The sequence below is a fragment of the Schistocerca nitens genome, chromosome 7 (assembly GCF_023898315.1).
Source record: "Schistocerca nitens isolate TAMUIC-IGC-003100 chromosome 7, iqSchNite1.1, whole genome shotgun sequence".
Taxonomy (NCBI): domain Eukaryota; kingdom Metazoa; phylum Arthropoda; class Insecta; order Orthoptera; family Acrididae; genus Schistocerca; species Schistocerca nitens.
The window spans coordinates 627,477,473-627,491,142 of record NC_064620.1 but is presented as its reverse complement, the minus strand read 5'-3'; the positions used below and the strand labels follow the sequence as shown (position 1 = coordinate 627,491,142).

General features: G+C 42.5%; 1 protein-coding gene across 1 annotated transcript in view; it reads right to left on the bottom strand.

Moving 5' to 3' along the window:
- The window catches only part of LOC126195799 (15-hydroxyprostaglandin dehydrogenase [NAD(+)]-like), a 198,411-nt gene that overhangs the window by 159,217 nt on the left and 25,524 nt on the right, over positions 1-13,670 (bottom strand). The gene's annotated exons all lie outside the window — the stretch shown is intronic.

Sequence of the window (13,670 nt, the reverse complement as noted above, 5' to 3'; positions counted from 1 at the left end):
AGTTTGAAACATTTCACGTAAATCAACCGTGGTATCAATCCTGGAGTATTATTCCAGTGTCTGGAGTCAGGACCAAGAAGATACCAGCATGACAGAAATGACTGTAGAGCACAATCAAACTCTCCCTTGGCTACACAGCTCTAGACCTAAAACTGCTATATTGTTAAAGCTTTATCGTTTCCGATGTATTAGTCTTGTGGAATGCAACGCTCTTAATATTCCAACGCCGGATATATTTGTCCAACATCAGACATACAACCACCCTGCAAGTTTCCTACCCTAATCACTACAGCAATAAACTTTAAAATGATAAAACTACTTCCTCCTACACTATTCTGGTGTCCTAGGAAGTGACCAAGCTGTTCCTCACTACGATTGCATCATCGCTGTATATTCGCCGATCTAGCTGCTTCTAAACCAACTAGAATGAAGTTGGGAGACTGCTCTTTTGTTGCTTAGGAAATTGATTCATTTTATATTTGTTAATAATCTTGTGGTGCAGTTCTTCTTGTTGTATCCGTGCTTGCTAAGAAACAACAACATGTAATGGCAGCGGAAACTCCGCCTATGTTTTAAGTAAACAAAAAAAGAGCATTGCCAAGCGACCATAGATTAAGAAGTAAGCCTATTTACTTCGCAAACAACACAGGAGAACGCACCACAACTTCAAAAGTATGACAAGTTGTATATTGTGTAGCAGAATAGCTACCAAAATAAATGGACAATAACATCAGGTAAGTTAAAAATAAAAAATTGAGCCCACTGACGATAGCACAATAGTGCTGAAACATGTATGGGCGAAACGAAACAAAAAAAGGTGTCTTGCATAGGGCGGAACTTCTCATCCCATTTATATTTGTTGCTTATGACGTCTGTGCCCACCTTTCGCTGTGGGAATGTCACACATGTTTTTGCCCATCTATGACAATCCGTCCATACGAATCATTCTGTCATAAACGAAATGCTTGTGTTTCCGCTAGAGTGAGCTAAATTGTGAATTCCATTGAAAAATGCTTTGTATAGTCCTTCGTGTACGAAAGGTCTGGGTTTGTCTTTTGACGTATCACACCAGATATTTGCCCCCACTGTTTGTATATGCTTAAAATGCAAACCCATGAATTCGCTTTGTAAATATTTGTTTAGCTGAGCATCGGGAGAATGTGCCACAGCCAGGTGTGCATAATCCATTGTGTACGAGGTGGCTCCGACTCATGAAAAAAAAAAAAGTCATCCACTACATTTTCGGCCCCTTTGATGTGTCTAATATTTGTAGTACACTGTGCAATAAACTCAACATGTAGGTATTGCCTTGGGGACCAGTCGTCCTTGTGTTTGCTGAAGGCGAAATTTATAGCCTCTTGTCCATATACAATATGAACGTTCTGGCGTCTACGTATGGGCAAAGGTGCCGCACTTCTTCATACACAGCTAGTATTTGACTTGGGGTGCTGCGAGCTTACAACAAAAAAGAACTTAAAAGTTGCCAATAAGCTTCCACATACTGACGGAGAGCAGCTCCTTTTGCCTGCTACCTTGTGCCTAACAGTACTGCTAAGTGTACATCATGCACAGGATGGGCTAAAAGAATTGATTTCTTCAAGTTGGCTTTTTCCTGGTTGAAAACTCTTTGTCCACTGTAGGGGCCATTGGCCTGTGCCGTCATTACCTTTTAGCGCCTCCGTCAATGGCACTTGTACCTCAGCAGCTCCTAGTAGACGCGGACGGTAGAAGTTTACAAATCCCAGGAATCTTTTTCATTGAATAAAGTCTGTCGGGCGGGGTATGTTCCTCATGACTCCGACATTGTCTTTCAAGGGCGAAGCCAGCCGTTGTGGCCGAGCTGTTCTATGCGCTTGAGTCTGGAACCGCGCGACCGCTACGGTCGCGGGTTTGAATCCTGCCTCGTATTGTAACTGCGACCAGGACGGTCGCGGGGTAGCAATGAGGGAAGGCTCGGCGGGACCCGCGGAGAGGCCCGCAAACAACAACACAACGGGAGAGGACGGACACGACCGACGTAGGACAGAACGAACAACAACAAGACCGAACAGCAGACTCACGAGGAAACAAACTCGTACACGAACCAGGAAGTAAGCAGTCTAGCGCAAAGCGAGGTGTAAACCGACGTAAGCGAGATTAGACTGACTGAGCTTTTTTTTTTTCCTTTATTGATTTTCAATTCCCCCCGAAGGCGGCGGGCTGGCAGCAGCTTATCACGCTGCTCTACAGCCTACAGACTTTCATTTTAAAAAACGGAAGAAGAAAAGAAACAAGAAAAACAGGCGATAAAATGGTGAAGTCAAGTGTAAAATGGCGGAAAAATGCGGAAAGTTAAAACAGAAAGCAAAAGGGGTTGGCAACGTTAATAAAAGACACAGGAATCAGACAAGTAACATAGTACACACACAATTAAAAAAACACGGCGACGGTCTGCTTTCTGTTCGCAAGAGATAAAAGGCACACCCAGCGACAGTATGATGGCCGTTCGCAACACTTCCCAAAAAACACAACACGGAACACTCACTGTAAAATACTCACTGTAGAACACTGCACGAAAGTGGCGGCACAAGGATGACACTCCTGAGCCAAAGGCAGATGGGGGGGGGGGGGGGCGGGGGGGACCTGGAGGAGGGGGAAGAACAAGGAGGGAGGAAGGAAAAACGAAAAAGGGGGGGACCAAGGAGGGAGAGGACTAATAAAGGGGGAGAAGGGCAGACGCGAGAGGGAATGAGAGGAGGCAGAGGAGGGAAATGTAAAAGGACTTGGGGGAGAGAAGGGGGCAAAGAGAGGGGAAGTGGGGAGGAAAGAGGATGGAATGGGGGGGAGAGGGAGCCCGCGAAAAGGACAGAGGAAAGGAGGGGGAGTGAGGATCAGAGTTGATAGGAGGGATAAATGGAGGGAGTGAGGGCATCATCTGGGAGGGGGAGTTGATGGAAGCCACCTTGGGAAAGGAGATGTAGGGTGTAGAGATGGAGGGTGTGGGGGACACAACAGTGAAGACGTGGCAGGGGGACTGGCTGAGCGAGTGGCCGGCGCTTAAGCACTCTATCGGGGGCGCCGCTATTGGCCGATAGGACCACGTGGTCCACTGTGGCGCCCCCACACTAAAAGCGGGCCAGGAGGCGCGCGCCGACACAACTTACGGTGCAGAGACCTCTATGGGTCTTCGACGTCCAGGACGTCTGGCGCGGATTCAAATTCCGCGGCGCGCGGTACCAGACCTCGGGCATGGATGTGTGTGATGTCCTTAGGTTGGTTAGCTGTAAGTAGTTCTAAGTTCTAGGGGACTGATGACCTCAGATGTTAAGTCCCATAGTGCTCAGAGCCATTTGAGCCATCAAGGGCGATGGCCGGCCGCCGAAACTGCATAACCGCGGACATTCACTTGTTTCTGCTACACGAACTTCACTTCGTTGACCACTATGCCGTACTTATACATCTGGTGAAATACTGCCTTAAGGTTATCCTCGTGAGCTGAGTCAGTCCTGCGAAATAACAGGATGGCATCCAGAAATGCAGCCCTCTGCAAGCTGCCATATTTCCTCAGCGTTCTTCAACTCAAATGGCATTCCTAAAAACACGAACAACCTGAATGAAGTTATCGCATCAGTCTTTGGTTTGTCTTCTTTTGCCACTGGTATTTGACTGCGCACTTTTTTTGCAGTCGATTTTCTGAATATTGTGGCTCCTGCTAGCGCATTGTTGATGTCTTTGATATTTAGCACTGGGCATCGATCTGGAATTGTGTGTTTATTCTATACGCAACAATCCGTGTAGGGCCTTCTTTCCGACTAGATGCAATTTCAGGCATTTCCTCAAATTCTGCCGTTGCTGCGGCAAAATGGTCGGTCGCTGTTCTTCTCGGCCGTCATGAGACCAGTTAACCCGGCGCCGTCTTGAAATAATGTACTGTGTTAGGCAAAACGCTTTTATCCGCTTCCCAATGCCCAGCCTGCTGACAGCACTTCAGGCTAAAGATCCAGTTAGGACTACTCCGTCCAGTTTTACCTGTGCTGAGATTTATCTCGCTCCTCTCCTGGCAAATAACACCCGCTTCCAAAAGAAATGGGCTCTACTTCAACTGCTAGTACGAAATTTCATATCGCTTCCTACTAAATTCCAAACCCGTCTCTACTTCGGGATTTGGTTGCCACCGTGAGGTGAGTAGGTTTGGCTGCTCTCGCGCTTCTTTTTTCCCAACCAGTAACGTTCTAACACCAGATTCTGAGTGGACGAGATAGTAAAGATCCGCCATAACTTCTCTCACATATAATCTTCGGGACGATTTTAGCGGGCTTCCTTGGTTACCCATTCTCTTGAGGCAAGCTTCGTCTTCGACTTCCTGATCGTGCTGCGGCCGCTGGCGTCATTTGGGTGTGTACGCAAAGAGGTACACCTTGTAGCCTGCTCGCCGAGAAGTTGATGATGCGAATACGTTGAATCTTCCTGATTTTTCATTTATTCTATTATGATTTATTCTATTATTATGTTATATTTTCCTACCCTTACTTCTGTCGAAACAAGGCCCCAGGAGTACGCAACATTCCATTAGAACTACTGATAGCCTTGGGAGAGCCAGGCCTAACAAAACTCTCTTTAAATTCTGAAGACGGCAGGGGTAAAATACAGCGAGCGAAAGGCTATTTACAATTTGTACAGAAACCAGATGGCAGTTATAAGAGTCGAGGGACATGAAACGGAAGCAGTGGTTGGGAAGGGAGTGAGACAGGGTTGTAGCCTCTCCCTGATGTTACTCAATCTGTATATTGAGCAAGCAGTAAAGGAAACAAAAGAAAAATTTGGAGTAGGAATTAAAATCCATGGAGAAGAAATAAAAACTTTGAGGTTCGCCGATGACATTGTAATTCTGTCAGAGACAACAAAGGACCTGGAAGAGCGACTGAACGGAATGAACAGTCATTTGAAAGGAGAATGTAAGATGAACATCAACAAAAGCTAAACGAGGATAATGGAATGTAGTCGAATTAAATCGGGTGATGCTGCGGTAATTAGGTTAGGAAATGAGATGCTTAAAGTAGTAAATGGGTTTTGCTATTTGGGAATCAAAGTAACTGATGATGGTCGAAGTAGAGAGGATATAAAATGTAGACTGGCAATGGCAAGGAAAGCGTTTCTGAAGAAGAGAAACTTGTTAACATAGAGTGTCAGGAAGTCGTTTCTGAAAGTATTTGTATGGAGTGTAGCCATGTATGGGAGTGAAACATGGACGATAGATAGTTTGGACAAGAAGAGAATAGAAGCTTTCGAAATGTGGTGCTACAGAAGAAAGCTGAGGATTAGATGGGTAGATCATATAACTAATGATGAGGTATTGAACAGAATTGGGGAGAAGAGAAATTTGTGGCACAACTTGACTAGAAGAAGGGATCGGTTGGTAGGGCATATTCTGAGGCATCAAGGGAACACCAATTTAGTATTGGAGGGCAGCGAAGAGGGTAAAAATCGTAGAGGGAGACCAGGAGATGAATACACTAAACAGATTCAGAAGGATTTAGGTTGCAGTAGGTACTGGGAGACCGCGCGTCTGCTACGGTCGCAGGTCGAATCCTGCCTCGGGCATGGATGTGTGTAATGTCGTTAGGTTAGTTAGGTTTAAGTAGTTCTAAGTTCTAGGGGACTTATGACCACAGATGTTGAGTCCCATAGTGCTCAGAGCCATTTGAACCATTTGAAGGTACTGGGAGACGAAGAAGCTTGCACAGGATAGATTAGCATGGAGAGCTGCATCAAACCAGTCTCTGGACTGAAGAACACAACAACAACAACAACCGTTACTTACAGTATCTCACCTTGGTGTATTCTTCCTGCCTTCCGCCCGGCTGGCTACTTGCTTCTGCAATGCTTCCATCTGCTCATTCAAATAGTTCAACTGCATCCTAACGTCCGAATGTTGCATCTTCTTATAGCTTCAGCATCTTGTGTGTTGATTTCCTCAGCTATTTTTATCGCATTCGACATATTCGTATTGTCCAATGTTGCACCCTGTCTGCAACTGTGATTACCGAGCAGATTTTGCTTGGATTTACTTTAATCTCATACTATCTGAGAAACCGAGCGTTGTCCAGCTATTTGTTTATTCCACTGTTCTATTAGGCCATCTCCTCCTCTGTCCATTTTTTCCTTCCCCTCTCCTTTCCTCTATCCACCCCCTGTCTCTCTTTATCCTCCTCCCTGCTCTCTCTATCCATTCACCCTGTCCCTGCACATAACCTCCACTCCTCCATCTCTCTTTTGCCTCCACCACCCCTTGTGTCTCTCCACCAAGGTATCTACTTATTCCACTCTTCTATTAGTCCATCGCCTCCACCCCTCACCTTCCACTCTCAGTCCACCTACGCCTCTCTCTGTCCATCTCCGCCTCCCCCCCTATCCATCTGCCCCTTCCCCTCTGCCCAACTCATTATCCTCCACCGAATTCCATCTCCTCCTTCCCCTCTCCTTGTCAATTTCCTTCTCCCTCCGTCCCTCTCACTCTCTCTCCCCTCTCTCTATCTCCTCCTCACCCCTCTATACGTCCATCTCCTCCTCTGTGTTCATTTCCTCTTCCCCATCTCTCTGCCTCTCTTTTCCTCCTCTCACCTTCTGCACCCATCTCCCCCTCATCTCTCTCTCTGTTCATTTCATCCCCTTACTCTGTCTATTTCCTCCTCCCCCATCTCTCTGTCTTCATCCCCTGTCCTTGTCCACATCCTCCTCTTTCCTTTCTCTATCCATCTTCTCCTCTCCCCTCTCTCCATGCATTCCTCTCTCCTGTCTCTGTCCTTTTCCTCCTCCTTGTGCCTGCGCCTGTCTCCTCCTTCCCATTTGCTGGGTGGTGTATGTGAATACTGTCTGTAAAATGTGTTATGAATACAGTTATCAGTAAAGAAGTAATAAATAAATCTGTAGTAAACGACAAACATTTTTCTTTTCGTCATTTTGTGGTGGTCTTCAGCGAGAAAAGTTTCCTAAAGGTTTGAAATTATACGTAACGTTTGTTGCAAGTCTCTAAGTGCTCTCATTCACAAATATTGAATAACGAAAACATGGGTATTCTCACGTCCTGGGCTACACTACAGTTTCGCCCCCACTCTCACCCCTTTGATAGATGAGTGGTTCTTATCCCCACGATGATCGTTCCAGACAGTAAGTAATACGCGTACTAAGTTCGATTGAATTCGATCCAGTGGTTTAGTAGAAGATGTGGAACACACATACATACATCCATTTTTATGATTTGTTTGGATTTCCCAGCTTTCCTGTTTATTGAATTTCTGTTGTCTCCCAGCAATATTGGATACGTCTCTCTGTTATTCTGCATTCCTATTGCAGCCTAAAAAATCTTCAATCTGTTTCTTCAAGTCTTCTCGTAGTTTTAACAGCTACAATTCAGCCTGAGCTTGACTAACTTATAGATAACGGCAGTATCATATGACTCCGTGTAGTCTTTGCCGTTTGCATTTATTCTGCATTTTCAGGGTCACTAATATATAGCTGTTCGGCTCGTTCACCCTCCTACTAAGCCATCTGAAAGACACTTTTGAATGCTACAATGAGTATCATTACCAAGTAACAGTCAAACGACAAAAATATTGTGGGTAATCTCTAATCCCAAAGAGTAAGCGTGATGTCAAACAGAGATTGTCCGAAGGCACACAAAAACACATTGTATAGCTTACTCAACCAGTGGCGATTCCAACAACGTTATTTGTAGGAACAAATCCTAATTCTGCAGTGCGCGCATTTGAAGATATTTTGGAGAACAATATCTTGGACTGAGAAACATATATCTTCCCAGCTTTAATGCAACACTTATGTATAAGCGTTGTGCTGCCCTCCTTTTAGTTTTTTTTTTTAACTATTTCCCCATAATTTGCAAGAAAGTACTTGAAACTATAGCCAGACACAATGTATTTCATAATCTTTTCCCTATCTTGATTGTCAAGGATGATTACCCATACACCAGTCAACTTCTGTGTATTCTTGTTGCTCAAGTGGATGAACTGCAGAACACTGTTAAAAATAACTCATCATCTGTCCTGTAAGATATCTAATACCTTACAGTCACACGACACAGAACTGATTGACACAGGCTCCAGTGAGGTACATGATAAATAATATTTATTTACGTTTAACACACTTGGACAGTCTTCTTCAGTGTCAGACACACCATCTATCCTGTACCTATGACCTATAGCTCCCAGTCTGGTAATACGATGTTCGTTAGCCACAAAAGATTTTCGTAGCTGTGTGTCGGAGACCCTTCATAAAGTCAAGACGGTTAGCAATATCTTACTTCACTCCTCGGCATGTGTGATTTGACGTTGTTGTTGTTGTTGTTGTGGTCTTTAGTCCAGAGACTGGTTTGGTGCAGGTCTCCATGCTACTCTATCCTATGCAATGTTCTTCATCTCCGTACCTAATGCAAGCTAAATCCTTCTGAATCTGCTTAGTGTATTCATCTTTGGTCTCCCTCTACGATTTTTACCCTCCACGCTGCCCTCCATTACTAAATTGGTGATCCCTTGATGCCTCAGAACATGTCCTACCATCCGATCCCTTCTTCTAGTCAATTTGCGCCACAAAGTTCTCTTCTCCCCAATTCTGTTCAATACCTCATCATTAGTTATGTGATCTACCCATCTAATCTTTAGCATTCTTCCGTAGCACCACATTTCGAAAGCTTCTATTCTCTTCTTGTCCAAACTATTTATCTTCCATGTTTCGCTCCCATACATGGCTACACTCCATACAAATACTTTCAGAAACGACTTCCTGACACTTAAATCTATACTCGATGTTAACAAGTTTCTCTTCTTCAGAAACGCTTTCCTTGCCATTGCCAGTCTACTTTTTATATCCTTTCTACTTCGACCATCATTAGTTATTTTGCTTCCCAAATAGCAAAACTCATTTACTACTTTAAGCATCCCATTTCCTAATCTAATTCCCTCAGCATCACCCGATTTAATTCGACTACATTCCATTATCCTCGTTTTGCTTTTGTTGATGTTCGTCTTACATCCTCCTTTCAAGACACTATCCATTCTATTCAACTGCTCTTCCAGCTCCTTTGTTGTCTCTGACAGAATTACAATGTCATCGGCGAACCTCAAAGTTTTTATTTCTTCTCCATGGATTTTAATTCCTACTCCAAATTTTTCTTTTGTTTCCTTTACTGCTTGTTCAATATTCAGACTGAATAACATCGGGGAGAGGCTACAACCCTGTCTCACTCCCTTCCCAACCACTGCTTCCGTTTCATGCCCCTCGACTCTTATAACTGCCATCTGGTTTCTGTACAAATTGTAAATAGCGTTTCGCTCCCTGTATTTTACCCCTGCCACCTTCAGAATTTGAAAGAGAGTATGTAATCTCCCCACGGAAAATTACCCTCTACCAAGCAATAATTAATAATTATCAATCAAATCATCCACATTTATTCACTTTTGGAAAGCATCTGATTGGATTTTCTAGTTTGGGTGAACATGGAACTTTAGCATTGCTGATGTCATCAAGATTTATAAAGGATCTAACTGACCTTCAAGAACAATGAAATGTTTCCCGTAAATGACGCTGAATAATCAAAAGAGGTTCCGAGTGAAGGTTCATATATAATTTCAAGTGCACGCTTAGATGTGTAAACGTGTGAAGGGATCTGTTGAGGCAGTGAATCATGAGTGACGGTTAATGCCGCAAAGATAATTTCCCGCGCAAAACAGTTGACGTCGGCGCGAGAGTTAGAATCGATATAGACGACACAGATATGCTTTGTAAGAGACTCGCACCAAACGCGAGGGTAAACTGATTCATGTTGAACTTTAAAAGGAAAAGGTGTTATAATTAGAAGTTAAGAGTTTTAATTTATTATTGAATGTTTAAAGAAAGTAATATTCATAGAATTAGTAGTTATTTAATGGATCGTGTTCGTTTGGAATTTTTGTTTGAAAGAGAAAAATCCATTTCCATATATGTGCATGTGTGAACGCCGTATGAATCAGAGAATAAATGAAAGAAGTGAATCCGCATTCCTCAATGCTAATAACTTTTACATTTCAACAATCAATTGGAGAAATATGTGTATTTAGGATAAAAAGTTTTTGAGTATAGATAAATTATATGACTTTCAAGGAAATGAGGGATTATGTCTTTGTATAAAATGAACCACACTTTCCATTATTCGATGATTTGAATCCAAAATCTACTGTAAGTTCCATGAATCCTTTAAATTACGAAGAACAAATCACTGACAGAAATGTGTCAGAATTTTCGGACTTATAAGCACAAGTGGGGATGCAAAGTCCGAAAGAGTATTCAAACTAGAATAAATATGAGGATGTTTTGGCAACAGCATTAGTTAATGGTGAAATTCCTTGAAGTACGTCGTAAGAAAAAGGATGCATGAAGCCATAAGGATTTTGCTTTCAAAAAGGAGAATCTTGGACGGTGCAACCTAACCAGTTCTCTTACAGGAAGAGTTTCCCCTTTGGTCATTGCTAATTCTTTCGGAATGAATGTTGCATGTGAAATCGGGTATCCCTGTTCCTTCTACTCTTCCCATTGGGGGCCGCGTAGAAGACCGACTACAAAGTGGGCCGCGTAGAAGACCGACTACAAATGTGGACGTCGGGGACATGCAAGACCCGGGGGAGTTTTAGCACCGCAAGAGATTGTCCTAGGAACAAGATTGTAAAACGAAAACTTACGTTATTTATTGTAAATTTTTTTTTTTTTTTTTTTTTTTTTTTTTTTTTTTTGCTAGAGGCACAAATCACTCTTCTCCAAAGCGTTATATAAATCGATCCCTATCTTTCCTTTAGAGATATATTTCCAAAATTATTTTTTTCCCTTCTATAGGCTTTCCTATCTTCTATGTACCGTAAGCTGGGGGTCTAGGCTTAAGAGGTTTTCCAAGGTTTCCCTGCTTAAGAAAGTTCCCGAATGGGTAGACCCTGATAACAGTTTCGTGAAAGATCATCTTCCTTGGTTGTGGACAGCAGACATAACACCTTGATGCACGTAAAAGCAATACAGCCGCGGTACCTGTCTCTTCATTTCTTCTGTTTTCAATATTTCTTTTCTTCGTCTGTCTTAAACATAATATTCTTTTTCAGTCGGAGGACTGACAATTATCACTTCCGGGTTATCCACACTAATAGATAGCTCGCGAAGTGTGTTCGGCAAATAAAAATTGAGCTCACAAACTTCGCTCGCTGCGAGGGGCGTTGTAATCTCCCCACGGAAAATTACCCTCTACCAAGCAATAATTAATAATTATCAATCAAATCATCCACATTTATTCACTTTTGGAAAGTATCTGATCGGATTTTCTAGTAATATATGCGCCGACAGCTCGTCGACGCCAAGGTATTTTTCTAGTACGTTTATTCTTTGGAAGAATAGAGATACATATATGTATTCTCCATGGTTGTCAGGGACGGATAACGAGGAACAGCTTCGGGAGTTTTTGTTGGAAGACTGTCGGGCTGCTAAAAGAGACATATTTGCTCTTCTTCTCGCTAAAGCGAGCTATTAACGTTTGTGCCAAAAGCGGGTTATTTGGAGAAAGAGAAAAACTGTAAACGCAAATTTAGTAAGTCTTGGAATCAACAGAAAACGGAACATGTACTGGAGATGGATTGAATATACAATTTTTCCTCAGAAATAAGGTTTGTGACCCTTTTATTCTAGAGTGAATGACGAATGAGTTCTCTGTCTGAATCATTGATGATTGTCTTGGCCCTGTAATTAGTGGGGAAGTTTCAGTTGTGACGAAGAGAGCCTGCAATCACCGCTATTTTATAAAATCGTCCAAAAAGGCTTCGGACACATCTGAAATTCTAAATCTGTCGTAAAATGAACGAATTGTTCAAACGATCGATTTTCCCAACTGAATGCAGCGCTTAACAGTAATAATAGATATAAAGATCTTTTACAGCAAGCCAGCCGCTGAATATTAAGACGAAGGGCTCCACCAGAGATTCTATTGGGCTGAGTTCACGTAATTAAATAATATATTTAAAACTGTATATGGATAAAGGACAGAGAGAGAGAGAGAGCGAACGAAATTAGAGAAAATACGCAGAATCCTCCATTAGTATAATTGTTTGCCTGTCTTATCACGGATCAGCCTAAAGATAAAAACAGGAGGCCCTTACTTTGCTGTACAGGTTCATGTGTGAGAGACATTACACCAAGTTAGCGGCAAGCTGCATTCACATACTTTCATCATTTACAGTATAATCCATTATAATGGCCAATCCGTGACAGGACACGTTTTTGGACGTTGTTAAAATAATTTTGTTCTCTGTTTCATGTGAACTACGACGAGCCAACTTAACTGACACTTGAAAAAAAGAAGAAATACTCGCAGTCACATTAAGTGGATCTACAAATAAGAACATAAAACAACACGCTGGGCGCAGAGAAAAGGCTGGATCTATAATTTTATTATTAAAGTTTGCTAGTATAGAAGTTTGCTAGTATAGAAGTATACGCTTTTCTATGTAATATTATTGGATATTTGAACATTGATTAATTGTGTTCATGCTAGATGTAGTTTGATTGACCTGCCCCAGTTGCATTTATCTGTATGAGTACAGTAAGAAACTAGCCACAGAAGTACTCTTGTGTGAACGGAGTTACATATAGTGACAGTAGAAGGAAGAGATATATATATATATATATTGACGGTAGAACATTTATATGGTTTTAACTAGGGCAATGTTTAAGATGAGTCGAGCAGAGCAGCACGCAACAGCCTTCAGCTGTTAGCACTGATAATAATGATGTAGTAAGAAGTGTTGTAGAACCGATCGCTACAGATAGCGCAATAGAACGCCCTGTAGATATGGCTGGAGATGAAACGGCAAGTAGGCAACATGGGTTAGATCCATTGGTCATTATCATGAGACAGATGCAGATGATAACCGAGAGCATGAATAATATGAATACAAAATTAGCCTCAGTTACTGAAGGGCAGGAAAATCTGAAAACCGACATTAACGCGAAATTAGCCTCAGTTACGGAAGGGCAGGAAAATTTGAAAACTGAGATTAAGCAGCAGTTACAAGACAGTTTTTCCGAATTAGAGCAGCGGATAGAGGCGAAGACAAAGGAACTTAAAGATCAGGCCGAAGAGACGGAACGAAAATTAACTGCACAAATAGAATTGGTGAAAGCTCAATGTGAGGAATCTACTCACCGCGTACGTGTAGAAATGAAGGAGTATGTGGCTATTAAGATAGATACCGTACGGGAACAGGTGGAAATGGTTCCGCAATTAGTACAAAAGCAAGATGCCATGTCATGTGCAATTGCGCAACTTCCTGAATTGGCACGTACGCAGACTAACCTAAAGGAAAGTGTTGAACATCTGACAGAGCGTCAAGATGTTATAGACCACCAAATTAATGTATTAAAGGGTAAATTATCCGAAATCACATTAGAAAACAAAAGGCTAATGTGTGAAAACGTTGAGCGAAATGTTAAGGCAGCATTCCAGAGTCTATCTGGCAAACAGGAAGAGAATTTGTTTGCGAAAGGACTTGAGGAAGTGCGACAGCAGTTAGGTGCTGATTTCGAGCATTGGAAACAAACGATAGAAGAGTCGATACGCGTTTCACAACAAGGCTCAGAACAAATGAATACAGGCCAGCAGCAGAAGTTGG